This window comes from Macaca mulatta, chromosome 7 (assembly GCF_049350105.2).
Source record: "Macaca mulatta isolate MMU2019108-1 chromosome 7, T2T-MMU8v2.0, whole genome shotgun sequence".
Lineage (NCBI taxonomy): Eukaryota > Metazoa > Chordata > Mammalia > Primates > Cercopithecidae > Macaca > Macaca mulatta.
In genome coordinates this window covers 86,424,155-86,439,062 of record NC_133412.1, presented here as the reverse complement: position 1 = coordinate 86,439,062, position 14,908 = coordinate 86,424,155, and the positions used below count along the sequence as shown (strand labels likewise).

At 40.2% G+C, this 14,908-nt stretch overlaps 1 protein-coding gene across 15 annotated transcripts in view; it reads left to right on the top strand.

Annotated features, from left to right (window-relative positions):
* The window catches only part of LOC144329734 (uncharacterized), a 124,414-nt gene that overhangs the window by 44,580 nt on the left and 64,926 nt on the right, over window positions 1-14,908 (top strand). For 5 of the 15 annotated variants that reach the window (XM_077938747.1, XM_077938756.1, XM_077938758.1 and 2 more), the window contains 2 exons: window positions 10,990-11,085; window positions 12,783-12,931. The exons of 4 other annotated variants lie outside the window; for them this stretch is intronic. The gene's annotated coding sequence lies outside the window, so the exon portion shown is untranslated. Of the gene's footprint in view, window positions 1-10,989; window positions 11,086-12,782; window positions 14,041-14,908 lie in introns of those variants that run through there. 6 more of the 15 variants (XM_077938751.1, XM_077938746.1, XM_077938759.1 and 3 more) reach the window with 3 other exon arrangements.

The following is a 14,908-nucleotide window of genomic DNA, read 5'->3' as shown; positions in this document are numbered from 1 at the left end:
AAATTACCTTTAATCTTGATTTGGGCCTTTAGTCTCCTAATAGCACTCATTCTTTGTTTCTGTTTTGTTTTGTTTTGTTTTGAGACGGAGTTTTGCTCTGTTGCCCCAATCGGAGTGCAGTGGTGCAATCTCGCCTCATTGCAAACTCTGCCTCCCAGGTTCAAGTGATTCTTGTGCCTCAGCCTCCTGAGTAGCTGGGATTACAGGCTTGTGCCATGACACCCAGCTAATTTTTGCATTTTTAGTAGAAAATTTTTGTATTTTTAGTAGAAAATTTTTGTATTTTTCTACTACATTTTTTCTACAAAAAATTCTTGTATTATTCTACTAAACTCTAAAAATTTTGTATTTTTTCTACTAAAAATACAAATATTTTTAGCTACATTGGCCAAGCTGGTCTCAAACTTCTGGCCTCAAGTGGATGCCTGCCTTGGCCTCCCAATATGCTAGGATTGCAGGCATGAGCCACTGTGCCTGGCCGAGGGATATTCATTTTTAATCCTCATGTAGGTTAGATCTCTTTTATCCTCTTAGTATAAAGTGATATATGTCCACTTTAGAAAATTTAGAACACGCAGACAAGCAAAAATAAGAAAAAAAAAAAAAACCACTGTAGACAGAAACATTGTTAACAACTTAATGTGGGCCTTTCTCATCGTTTTTCTTTCTAATTATGGTTTTTATATCCAAAAATTTGCCTTACCACTTAGATGGTCAGTGCTTTCCTCCAAGCTACTTCCTATTTTACTGAACCAGTTCTACAGAACTCTATTCCCTGGTCCCAGCTGATTGGAACAGGCATGGACATCTGGCCCAGCTGGACTAGTCCCTGCTCTTTCCCTGGGATTGAATTAGATTGTATGCAGGATTGGTGCTATAATAGCACATTGGCATATGCATTAGTCTATTCTCATGCTGCTAATAAAGACATACCCGAGACTGGGTAATCTGTCAAGGAAAGAGGTTTAATGGACTCACAGTTCCATATGGCTGGGGAGGCCTCACAGTCATGGCAGAAGGTAAAGGGGAAGCAAAGGTATGTCTTACACGGCAGCAGGCAAGAGAGTTTGTGCAGGGGAAGCCCCCTTTATAAAACCATCAGAACTCATGAGACTTATTCACTATCAGGAGAACAGTATGGGGGAGACTGTTCCCATGATTCAATTATCTCCACCTGGCCCCTCCCTTGACACATGGGGATTATTACAATTGAAGGTGAGATTTGGGTGGGGACACAGCCAAACCGTATCAACAGGGGATTAGAATTTGTACCTTGAAAGCTAAAGCTGTAGTGGAGAAGGTGGTTTGCAAGAGATGAGTAGAGGAGATAGTAAGAAGCAGAGGAAGAGATGGCAGAGATCTAGGGGCAGAGATTCCTTGTATCCTGGCACTGATCCCTGCAGGGAATTTTGTGGAATAGCCTTGCATCCTTACCTCATATTCGTCTTTAATGGAGCAGTGTCTATGGGATTCTGATATTTTCATCTAACAATGCCTGTGCAGAATGACAGGCACAGACTTTGTTCACTGAAAAATACATCATCGTTTTTTTCTGAGTCATCATATGTCCTCCTAGATTATAATTTTCATGGTTGCACAGTGACTATTGTGGATGTCTCAATATTTATGGGAGAAGTGCAATTTGTGGGAGAAATTTGAGCTCTGGTGTTAAAGAATACTGAGTTCCAATGCCCCGCCCTGACACTTGTTGGGTATGTGATTTGGGCAAATTATTTAAACACCCTATGCCTCAGTTCCCTCCTCTGTAAGATAGGCACAACAATAAGGTTAAATGATGTAATGATTCTTAAAGCTCACAGCACATTTTCTGTCACATAAGTGAGGATTCAGTAGATTTCACCTCTCATTATTTATAACCATGAATCCAGTACTCTGTTACTGCTCCTGTAAAAACCCTTCTGTTTTCCTCCTCTCCTTCTCCTCCCCCTCCTCCTCCTCTTCCTCCTTCTTCTTCCTCTTCTTCTTCTTCTTCAAGATGGAGTTTTACTCTTGTTGCCTAGGCTGGAGTGCAGTGGTTCAATCTCAGCTCACTGCAACCTCTGCCTCCTGGGTTCAAGCAATTCTCCTGCCTCTTTTGTATTTTTAGTAGAGATGAGGTTTCACCACGTTGGTCAGGCTAGTCTCGAACTCCTGACCTCGGGTGATCCGACCGCCTCAGTCTCCCAAAGTGCTGGCATTAGGAGCATGCGCCACCATACCTGGCCTCTATTTTCAACATTATAAACAGAACGGCAGTGAACATCCTTACAGTCAAATATTTGCACATAATTATTCTTTGAGAAAAATGCCAAGAAGTTGCATTATTGGATCAAAGATTATGGACATAAAAATTATTTAAAACATGCACTAGGGGCCAGGCGTGTTGGCTCATGCCTGTGATCCCAGCACTTTGGGAGGCCAAAGCAGGCAGATCACAAGGTCAGGAGTTGGAGACCAGCCTGGCCAAGATGGTGAAACCCCGTCTCTACTAAAAATACAAAAATTAGCTGGGCATGGTGGAGGGTGCCTGTAATCCCAGCTACTCAGGAGGCTGAGGCAGGAGAATCGTTGGAACTTGGGAGGCGGAGGTTGCAGTGAGCTGAGATCACTCCACTGTACTCCAGATTGGGCAACAGAGCAAGACTCCGTCTCAAAAACAAACAGATAAACAAACAAAAAACAAACAACAACAACAAAAAGCATGCACTAGGATGACTGTCTCTGAATCTTCAGTGTTATCCACCACCCTAGCCTTATCCATTTTCTTCTTGGCCTCGGATTTAGAGAAAACATGTTTCTTTCTGAGTTCAGGATGTGGTCTATGTTCACTTTCCAACAAAATTAAAACGTCACATCTGACATTTGAGTTGGGACTCTTTGGGGTAAAGTTAATTAATTCATTTAGCCATTCACTTACATGTCAGGTATAGATTAGGTTTATATACCGCCTAGATTTATGGATTAGGCTTATATTTTGAGAGCTGGTTGGAATGTTGCTAATGATGGAGAGGGCTTTGCAGCCATCATAGGAAGCATTCCAGATGGTCCTAAGGAAGTCAGATGTAGACTAAGGCTTATAGTATCTGAAAAATCTTTCCTTTCTAGAAACAGGGACATGTGGAATATGAACATCTTTATCTTTTGATGTGCCTGGAATGACCGGCCATCGGCAGACCCTTCCCTGGCTTCAAGGCTCTGGAAAATATCAATATGAAGTTTAGTGAGATGCTTCTTTGAGCCACCCACTGTGCTAGGCACCTTGGAAAGACAAACGTAACCCTACATGATCCTTATTCTCAAGAGCATAGTTTATTGGGGAAGTAGATGTGCAAACAATTAGAGGGCCAGTTAAATTTGCCAGAAGTTAAATTTGCTAGATTGGTGCTGTGCACCTGTAAGGAAATCACAGAATAAGGCATTCCATGAGCCAAGGTCTGCATGCAGTTAGCCACTTGGTCCCCAGGGGGTTTTAATTGTTCTAAAGTTATAGTATTTGATTTTTCTTTTTAGTTACCAACAATGAACACTGGAGATTTTAGGTAAAAAATACAGATTTCTGTCTTACCTTGAAAAAACAAAAGAATTGACAATAATGAGCCCCTATTCCACCATGGCAACAGAGGCATGGCTGATCTTTTAGCCAGGGAATGAAATGAGTTCCTCTGCCAGGCACGGTGGCTCACGCCTGTAATCCCAATACTTTGGGAGGCCAAGGTGGGTGGATTACTTGAGGTTAGGAGTCCGAAACCAGCCTGGCCAACATAGTGAAACCCCTGTCTCTACTTAAAATACAAAAATTAGTCAGGTGTGGTGGCAGGCACCTACAGTCCCAGCTACTCAGGAGGCTGAGGCAGGAGAATCCCTTGAACCCGGGAGGCAGAGGAGGAAGTTGCAGTGAGCCAAGATTGCGCCACTGCACTCCAGCCTGGGTGATAGAGTGAGATTCCATCTCAAAAAAAAAAAAAAAAAAAAGAAAAAGAAAAAAAAGAAAGAAAGAAAGAAAGAAAGAAATGAGTTCTCCTTTTTAATTACAGTCCCCACCACTCCTTACAGTTTTATCCTGTACTGCTTCATTTATTTATGTTATTTGTGTGGGTCCTGTGAGTTTAAGAGTATGGCCTAGTGGAGCGAGGCCCTTGTTCTTTCACAGGATATCCAGGAAGGTCAGAAAGATCTGCTAGAGGGGAGACCTGCAGGGTAAGCAGAAATTTGCAATGTAGAGAGGTAGAAGGCAGGTGGAGCACCTAGGGCAGGGGCAACAGCATGTGCAGAGGCATGGGACTTGAGCACAGAAGGCCTGCTTGGACAAAGACAAGCTGACAAGGATAGCAAGAAAGTTGAGTATTTAACAGAAGGGATCAAGAGAAAGAATTGGAGAAGTATGCAAGTGCCAGCTCATGAACAGTCTGGCATACCAAAATAGAGGCTTTGCATTTTGCTCTGTAAAAACTAGATTGGGCCCGGTGTGGTGGCTCATGCCTGTAATTCTAGCACTTTGGGAGGCTAAGGTTGGTGGATCACTTCAGGTCAGGAGTTTGAGACCAGCCTGGCCAACATGGTGAAACCCCTTCTCTGCTAAAAATACAAACATCTGAGCATGGTGGCAGGTGCCTATAGTTCCAGCTGCGAGGGAGGCTGAGGCAGGAGAATTGCTTGAATCTGAGAGGCAGAGGTTCAGTGAGCGGAGATTGCGCCACTGCACTCCAGCCTGGGCAACAGAGTAAGACTGTCTCCAACAAACAAACAAACTAGATTGGATGACTGATCGGATAATAGCTAAAAGAGTTTCCAACAGTGCCCCGACTTCATGCTGACGTTGTGCAAAGCACATGGTGTGCAGCAGCTCATGAAATCCTGACTCCAAGCATATAATACATTTGCTATTAGGGAAGCAAAAAAGCAGATCGAGGGAGATCGGTTAAGTGACTTCTCCAAGGTCACAACCAATATCATCAAAGCAGGGAGTGAACCCCAAGCTTCATTACAGAGCTTGCAATCTAATAATCAGGGCATCCTACTTCCCAACTGGATTAGTGCTTCTGAACAACTACCCCGGCAGCAAAGTTGGGGTTGTGTGGGGTGTGACTGTGGGGACACTGAGAGAGCAAAGCTGCTGAGCATTGGCCAGAGAGCAGGAGGGCCTTCACCAAGGTGGCCTAGTGCCGTGAAGAGGAGGGGTGGGTGGGGGAGATGTTGAGCAGGATAGATCAGCGGGACCCTCCTTCATGGAACCTGCTGGCCATCGCATCGCGTTTTCTTTTCCTCCTTGGAATTCCTGAAGCACTGTGAGCGTCTTTCCCAGGGCTTGCTTGTACCATGTCCCCATCCAGCTGTGTGCATCTTATCACATCTAATATGTTTTGAGTTCCTTAAGGGCAGGAGGAATTATGCTTTATTTGCCTTAATATTTTTTTTTGCATTGCTGAGCATAGTGCTTTGGTAAATGAATGAATTCCAAAATTATCTTATTCAGATCATTTCTCCTTATGTCTGCATTTTATAAGTTAGTGGCAAGTTAAATACTTTTTCTTTTAAAATATGAAAATAATTTCCTTACACAATGTACTTTAAACTACATTAAAATATGAGGGAAAGTAAGACTAGGAAGTTGTTTAAAAACAGCAAACCCTTTAAGAGTCAATGTCACATTTATTGCTATAAAATATTTTTCTCTCTCTGTTAGACATCTGGTTCCCATTACGTACAGTATTGGGTACTTGAGTTCACCAGCCATTTTGCATACCAAGCAGTGTGCAGGCAAAATCCCCACCGTCATCCACCCAGTATATGCATTTGCACCAGGTAATTCTTCACATTTACAGACAACCCTTCTATCACCAACTTAATTCTTACCAATACATTTTTGAAGTTACTTTGCTCATAGGTATCTTAAGACCAAATTGCCTACATCTGAGAAGTGAAAAACTTTAAAACCCTGGAGTCTTTGCTTTATGTCATTGTACAGTCCAACTATCTATAATCTGGCATTGAAGTCAGTGAAACATCTAAATCTTAAGTCTATATTTCCTAGTAACATTGACCCAGAAATGAGAAACACAATATGGAATGTTTGCTAATGAGTCATGAATTTCATTATAATTGCTTCCACATTCAGGATAGCTCCCTTAAAACCATCTAATCTTGACATATCCTGCAACAATCCCATGTGTTGTAAATGATTTTGTTTTATTTCTTAGGTTACTGCTAAGGGCTTATTTTCTGGTTCATTTCATTTTCTTAAAGAAAACCACACACATGTGTGCATGTGCACACACACACATTCAGACATATACACCTCACCTCAATTTATATTTTTTGAAATAAAATAATTATGAAATAAAAAGGAGCCCTCATTTGGTTTGAAAATAAAAATAAACACATTTAGGGAGAAAGTTGAAATACAGTCCATTTTACAGCTCTAATTCAGGTCTCTGAGAATTAAAGCCAGAATTAACCAATGCCTAGGCAAGCAGTAGTCTGTACCCTTTGGAGACTTCAGAACCTATATCACAATGAACAGACACTACTGGTATTCAGTACTGTAATGATGGAAAATTAACTACAACTTTAAAAAACTGTTCACATTATAAAGTGATCTATTAGCATTATACGACTTCAGCACTTAAAGTGACTGATTCTAATTGCAAGATTTGGCCAGTAGCAAGCATTAAAGAGCTGCAGGATCTTGTATTTTTTTTCTTTTGGGATATTTTAACTGGATTTTCTTTGGAATGAAACTTTATTCTTACCACACAAAAGATAGTGTGGAAGAAATTTCTCTGTTCGATAGAATGAGAGGCAATTATAGTTTCTTCTTCTTTGATTCATGATTCAATATGCCAGATCCTAAAAAATTCTTGCATTTATTCTCCCTTTCCTTTACTAAGTAAAATTCTATTTTTACAGTTCATGGATATTGTCCTGAAGAAGTAAAGATGGATGCCCTTCTCTAATGAGCTTTAGCAAGCAGGGAGGCACTCTTTCCTTGTACCTGGTTATTTTACTGTGTCCTTCAGAATCTCTCCAGGATAAACCGGTGGGTCTGTAGGATGAAACTACCATGCCATACCTTGAGCTGAACTTATTTTACATATGTTATCACAAAACTACAGGGACTTCTGGGCAGGTATACTTCTTAGATGTACCTACTAATGAGTTTGCAGTTTCCAGAAAAGAAGGAAGTGTATGGGAGAATGTCATTCGTCTTTGAATTTGACTTTAGGTTTATGACATCTACAGGCTATTTCAGAATTTTCATTTGATTGACTACAGGAAGCTAATTAATTGAGTAGAATTGGAAACTGCAGCTCTTTATGCCAAAAGAGGTTTTTTTTGGGGGGAGGGGGAGTGTTGAACTTACATGTTTAAGCAGTTTAAGATATATTGAAATTTTACCTTAATCTGCTGTATGGATTTTTTTTATTGGTGGCTTTCAGATCTCTCAGGTAGTAGAGGAATTGCCTACCACGTTTCAGAGTTTAGATGTGATGACCTACATTGTTATCCATGTAACCAATAGTGGGATCTTGAACACGTAGTTTAAAACTCCAGCAATACTGTAAATGCTAGCCTTATTTATTTAAAACATCGCTCTCTGAAACTGACATTATTTTCTTAATAGGACAACACTGGGTAGAAAGAAGTTTAAAGGCACTCTCTGACTTCTTGGTGAATTTTTCACTAACAGTTCCCCGTTGCTCATAATTGCATCCTCTCTTCCAAAACCTAGAATCTGCAGAAGAGAGCAGAAATACTTGTTATTGACCTGAATTAGGATAAAAAGAAGAGAGAAGATAAGATCATAGCTGTTGGCACTTTGTTTATGAAAACATCATTTCGAAAATATGCTTGAATCAGGCAAAAGTAATGCATCTCCTTCCTCTCCTAGCATATTTTAAATGCCAACCTAGCCAGACAAAAAGAATAGTGCCCCAAATTAGGGCATTTTCTTTCCTGTATACTAGTGTAATATATGATGACATCATTTAATTATTACTTATGACAATTTAACTACCTTTTAGATATTATAGAAATATATAAAATTTATGTAAAAGTATAAATATAAAAATCAGAAAGTGTTTAAAAATTATCACATTTTATTTTGAAATAATACAGGACTCACTGAAGTTGTAAAAATAATTCAGAGAGATCCCCTGTACCCTTCACCCAGCTTTCCCCAAAGACGGCGTATCACATAACCACAGCACATTCTAAACATTAGGAAATTGATTCAATAGTGTTAACTCAGTTAGAGGATTTATTCAGGCTCCAGCAGTTTTACATGCACTCTTTTCTGGGGTGTATAATAACGTGTAGAAATGCGTAAAACACCAGCATTAAGAAAGCACCTCTCACCAATAAATATTGATGATATGCAAGGTTCTCAGACAATGTGGTTTTATGCATCTTGTGATTGACTAAAAGCGAAGTAGAGCTGGTTGCATTTAGGAAGGTCCTTTATACCTAATTGCTTTATCCATATGTTAATTAACTAATCAATTAATCAATCCTAATCAAGTGCCAACTATGAGCCAGCCTCTTTGATAAACTGGAGATGCAAAGATGGAGGCATGGATACTACTCGCGAAGAACTCACAGGAGGAGATAGAAAAACAAATCAACAATTACAACATGTAGCTGCATACCATAACACAAATGAAGCACACCAACATGACTAAGCACCTAAAAGTGCCCTGCACTGCACCAGGCATTAGGGATAAAGGGGTGAATAAGATGCATGTTCTTCCTGTTCTGTGGAGCACACTGCTGAGTGCAGGAGATAAGACCATTAACGAGCGATGACAGCAACGTGCTCTAACAGGGAGCTGTGGTTCGGCGTGGGTGGGTCCTAACCAGATCAGTGGGTATAGGAAAGTGACTCAGGAGTGTGTCATGAGGTCAAGGCCAGCATCTCAAGACGCTGAGCATGAGTGCTTTATGGGATCTTTGAACCAATCTCTGACTATATTTCATGCAGACCCCATAAAGCATCTTCTAGTTGTGCTATCACATTTTAGCAGATGGCTTGCTATCACAAGAGCAGTCAATGTTTCTCAGAACTGAATCAAGAGCTCTTTGAAAGCCAGACATGGTGGCTCATGCCTGTAATCTCGGCGCTTTGGGAGGCCGAGGTGGGAGGATAGCTTGAGCTCAGGAGTTTGAGACCAGCCTGGATGACCTGGCGAAACCGCCTCTCTACAAAAAATACAAAAATTAGCTGGGCATGGTGGCATGCACCGGTGGTCTCAGCTACTCAGGAAGCTGAGGTGGGAGGATCAGTTGAACCCCGAGAATAAAGGCTGCAGTGACCACTGCACTCCAGCCTGGGTGACAGAGTGAGCCTCTGTCTCAAAATAAAAAAATAAATATATAAAAACAAAAGCAAAAACAAACAAACAAACTCTTTGATGTCATACCTGGTGTCAGATCTTCTCCATTCAGTGCTGGCGGGCCTGGTGCTGAGCTCACACAGGACATGGGGTGAAGAAGCGTTTGCTTTCCCCCAGTGAAGGTGAAGTGTTTTCCTAGAGCATGGTTGGTTAGTTGGTGTTGGAAATATATAACAGTTGTGTTTTTCTTTCCTAACAAATTGAGGTTTCTTATTCAAAATGGGACAACACTATCACCCTCTAAGCTGCTGTGGGTCTGATCATTGGCCTTTCCTGCTTAGAACCCCTCAGTTGCTTTACACTAGACTTAAGGTGGCATCCAAAATTCCTACCTAAGCATGTGGTCTGCAAGGCCCTATGTGATGTGGCTCTGCTCACCTATGTCTCATCACATTCTGCTTTATATCCAGGTCCTAGTGGTCCAAGCATGCTGGCTTGTTTATTATTTCTTTAACTTCCAAGCTGTTTCCTACTCCTGGACCTTTCCACGTGTTTTTGGAAATGTTTTCATTTTTCCTGATACTCTTATCTATAACCTCATTCTTCAGGCTTCTACTGCAACACCTTCTATACGGAAGCACTTGTTTATATGAAGCCTTCACTGTAAGCTCCACTTTATTCTTACTTTTACTTTGTGTATTTAGTATCGTATGCAATTTTCTATTCATTGGCGTGATTATATAATATTTATCTCTCCCATTAAACTGTAAGTTCCATGAGGGCCGGAATGATGTCATTTTTATGATTATCTCCTGAAGGCTCAATAAGCAGTTGTTGAATGAATTATTGAATGAATGAAAACATGAATAAATGAAAGAAATAGTGACATATACCGTTATTTCTCCTATGTTTAGGTAATGCTACACCTGAGATTTGGAAGTATCTATACAGTGTTTTGGGATCATTTCTGGAGTCATTTCTTTCTCAGGTTCAGGCAGCAGTCATTTCTCATAAAAATCATAGCCGAGCTGGGCGTGGTGGCTCACCCCTGTAATCCCAGCAATTTGGGAGGCCGAGGCGGGCAGATCACCTGAGGTCGGGATTGTGAGACCAGCCTGACCAACATGGAGAAAACCTGTCTCTACTAAAAATACAAAATTAGAAATTAGCTGGGTGTGGTGGCGCATGCCTATAATCCCAGCTACTTGCGAGGCTGAGGCAGGCGAGGCAGGAGAATTGCTTGAACCCAGGAGGTAGAGGTTGCAGTGAGCCAAGATTGCACCATTGCACTCCAGCTTGGGGGACAAGAGTGAAACTCTGTCTCAAAAAAAAAAAAAAAAAAAAAAAAAAAAAAAAAAAAAAAAAAAAAAAATTCATGCTGACATGATTTTGTCTACTTCAGCGGTTTCTGCTCTAGGTGTTTTATTTGGTGAAGTTGTCATCTCAAGGCTACTCCAGCAATGGGCAAACCATGGTTTAGGTGCCCACTGCTGACTGAAATGGTGGCCATTACTTTGCAAAGAACAGTCTAGAACTGCTTTGCTAATCCCGGGGCTTTGAACATGGCTCTTTGGCACACAGAGGGTCTTGAGCATGGGAGGTACCTTGGCAGACAGGTCCAGCACACCCTTTAAAAATGTTTATATCTGCTGAATTCTAGATCCAAATCCTGTCTTCACTGGCTTCAAGAATCCTGTCTTCACTGGCTTCAAAACTGGGATGAAGGAGGCTCCTTAGTGGAGAGCAAACCAAAGAGGTATTTGGAACAGGGATAAGGAGATGGATAGAAGTCAGGGAATGTCTCCAGGGAGAAGTGATCTTTGAGTTGAATCCAAATTGGTAGTCAGGATTGAGTTACTCAGATAGACATATGTGACATGGTATAAGGGTGGGCTGAGGGAATAGCAGTGCAAAGGCCTAAAGAGATGTTTGGCGAAAAGGCTCAACCAAATCTCTGGACATGCAAAACCAATTAATGGACTGTGAGAAGAGTGGTAATCCCTTGTCTCTCAAATTTGAATTATGTAGATAATTGCTTCAATTTTGTGCCTGGTATGTACCTAGTCTAAGCATATGTTTATTACCTAACATAGATTATCTTAAATTTTGGTTGGTAGGTAACAATGCAGTCTGAATTTCTGTTTTTTTTTTTTTTCTTTTGAGACAGAGTCTTGCTCTGTCACCCAGACTGGAGCGCAATGGCGCGATCTTGGCTCCCTGTAACCTCCGCCTCCCAGTTTCAAGCAATTCTCCTGCCTCAGCCTCCTGAGTAGCTGGGATTATAGGCATGTGCCGCCATGTCCAGCTAATTTTTGTATTCTTTAGTAGAGACAGAGTTTTACCACCTTGGTCAGTCTGGTCTCAAACTCCGGACCTTGTGATCTTCCTGCCTCGGCCTCCCAAAGTGCTGGGATTACAGACGTGAGCCACTGCACCCTGCCACAGTGTGAATTTCATTAACTTTTCTCCTAGGTTTTTATCAAGAAGGGCATGTGTGTGTGTGTGCACATATGTGTCTTTAAACTCATTTGTTAATCTTGCTCATGTATAAATAAAGATCACAGATCTTGTTTATGTTAAGAGCTGTGAGATTTTGGCGAGCTGCTGCTTCTGGAATGTATATGTAGTGAAGAGCCAGCATTGCATACCAGAAAGAGCTCACGTTTTGGAGTTAAAGACCTGGGGACAAGGCTCAACTTGGCACTTACTAACCTGTGACTCTGGGCAAGTTGCATAACCTCCCTGAGTCATAATATTTCCCCTCTAACTTTGTGGTAATAATAAGGTTATTTGGCTCATTTATCTCATAGAATTATTTATATAAGGCAATCTATTTGAAAAATCTTTAAACATTATAAAGCACTGTGTAAATAGGAGGCATTGTTATTCTAGAAAAAGTATACTTAAAAATGTGACAGGTTATGTAAGTGAATGGAGAGGCCCTACCCAAGCTCAATATCATTTGAAAATTGAAAATAGCATATTTCAAATATGGCAATATGGATAGACATTCAAAAGTTTCTGAGAGCAGTGAAAATTTATACTTATTGTGTTGCAGGTTTATAGTTCAGAAGGCAGTTCAATGTTGTACAAATTAAAGAGAAAGTCAGCCCCCTCAAATAAAGATTGATAAAAACTTTTGATTTTTAGAAAAGAAGACATAAAGTGAATTTTCATGAAATATTTCTTGGTAACTCACTTTGTAGTATTTTTGGAAATTATGTAACAATAGAATTACTTTCCAGAATACAGTAACAAACTTTCCCCAAAATGTTTTGTTTAATTAAGAAGGAGCTAAGTAACTGGAGGAAAGGCAAGCACATTTTACATGTGACAAACAACTATCTCACACATTAGTTTCAAAACATAAGACATCTAAAGGTGCATATCAAACTCAGCATTAAAAGTTATTGAGATCCTTTGCCATAAAAATGATTTCCTTATATTTTCTAGAAACTCAAATTGGATTCACATTAAAGAAGAGAAGGATGGATTTTATAGACAACACAAACCCAGGAAGGGTTTGAGGGGTGAAACAAACTGGGTTATGGATGAACAGCGGGTAATTGGAATATAGAATTGAAACAGTAATTAACATCTTGGTAAGTTACCCACCATAAAATGCTTTAGAGCAAGATAGATTTTTATTTTTCTGTTTTTTCTTCTATTTCTTCTTTTCTATTTTTTTCTTTTTTCTATATTGTCATGTAGGACACCCGTTTTTTTCCTCTAATTTTGAGATCCCCATGAATGAAAACAAAACAAATATTAAAATATTGCATAGGAACAACACAAATGGCTTTGGTAATGCACAAACTGCAAGTGGATTGGCTCTGTGTCAGCTGGTGCATGTAGGAAGCTGAAGAATATTTTCTTGCCAACGTTTTGGATCTTGAAAATACAAGACTTATTTTTTGGCGGGGGGTGGGCGCAAGGGTGCAATCCAATTAAAAAAAAAAAAGACTGTATGACCATTGTGTAGGAAGAGCTTCAGCCACCCTACGGCAGACAGTGAGTTGGTGTTCCACAAGTAACTGGGGGAGATGAAGGGTACATTGTAGTCAGGGGGAGTCTCTCTGGGCCTAAAATCACTATAGAACATTTTTCCAAAGTACCCTGGTGTCTGCACTTATCCTGAGTGCTGGCACTTGCACTTTGTCACCACATCCATCCCAGAGCTGCCCCAGTGGCTGGAGGCCTCTTGAATATCAGTATCATGCCGTCCCCCAACCTGGGGGATTCGTTTTCCTCCCCTGCAGTAGACATTCATGTGAAGGTTAATCCACAGTTAGGAGTTACTTAACTCAAGCCTCAGAAAGCATACACTGCATCTTTAAGAAATAGTTTACTTGTGAATCAGTAAACGTACTAGACAAAGCAGCCATTACTTATGCATTCCTGCATACCCAGCAAGGTGAAAATAATAGAATAAACATCATATACTTCATTATGATATCGGTTTACACTTCCAGGGTACACAAAAAGAGGCCATTTCATCAAGCTAATTGCCTGAAAGTAAAAGAGAGAGAACTTTAGCTATTAGTCTATTATGGGGCTTTTTTCTTAATCACAAATAGGGGCCGTGTGTCCCTGGGGGGATGTGTATTCTAATTTACAATTGAACTACAGATCAGAGCAATCAATCTTGGGCAGCACTTTTACAGTGTAATTGCTGCAACATAACAAATAAAAAAAAAAAAAAAAAAAAAAAGAGAGAGAGAGAGGAGGAGAAGAAGAAGGCCTAAGCTGAGCTTCAGCTTGAGGTGGAGATATTTCCAGGCACTAGTTCAGGGTGGGAGGGAGGGAAGAAATGCCACAAACATGAATATGCAATGAGGGCTCATTAGCGGCCTCGTGTTGCCATGACGAATGGCATTATCCGCGGCCTGGTGCTGCCTAAACATGAATTTTATAACGACCCATTTATCATGACTTGTCATGGGCTTCTGTACTGTACTTTCTTCCAGCTCACACACCTTTCCCTATTATGACAGTAGAAATCTTTCCTTTTATTATTATTGTTTCCTTTTGTATTGATTTCTGGCTCTTCCAAGTAAGTTGTATCAAACAGAGCAACATGCTAATGAGTGATTTGTGCCTTCAAAGTTGAAGAACTAAAACTTGATTATTCATCCCGTCTTCTCTGTAGTCATATAATTGAGCACAGAGTTGGGCTAAACTTTGAAAGAAATTTCTTGATGTGTGAGTTTTTGTTTTTTGTTTTTTGTTTTTTTTGACTGTAGCATCTTGACACTGCAGATTTTTTTAAAATTTAAAATTAATGAAGTTATCTTCCTTTCATTTATTTTATTCCCTTTTTTGTACTTCCAGAATCTTTTAATATCTTAAATGCACAACTCAAAAGTTTCCATATCTCTTCCCAAAATCTCAGAGCCATTACAGAAAAGTGTAAGACTAAAATGTTTCAGAGATTTTTAGTGCTTAGCATTTTACAAGTGCATGAATTGATTTCTCACTTAGAAACCCTCTTATATTGTACTGAGGAATGTTGGTGAAAAGCTTGTTCTTTGATAATAACTTCCTAGGATATACATTTTACTAACAGAAAAAAAAAGAAA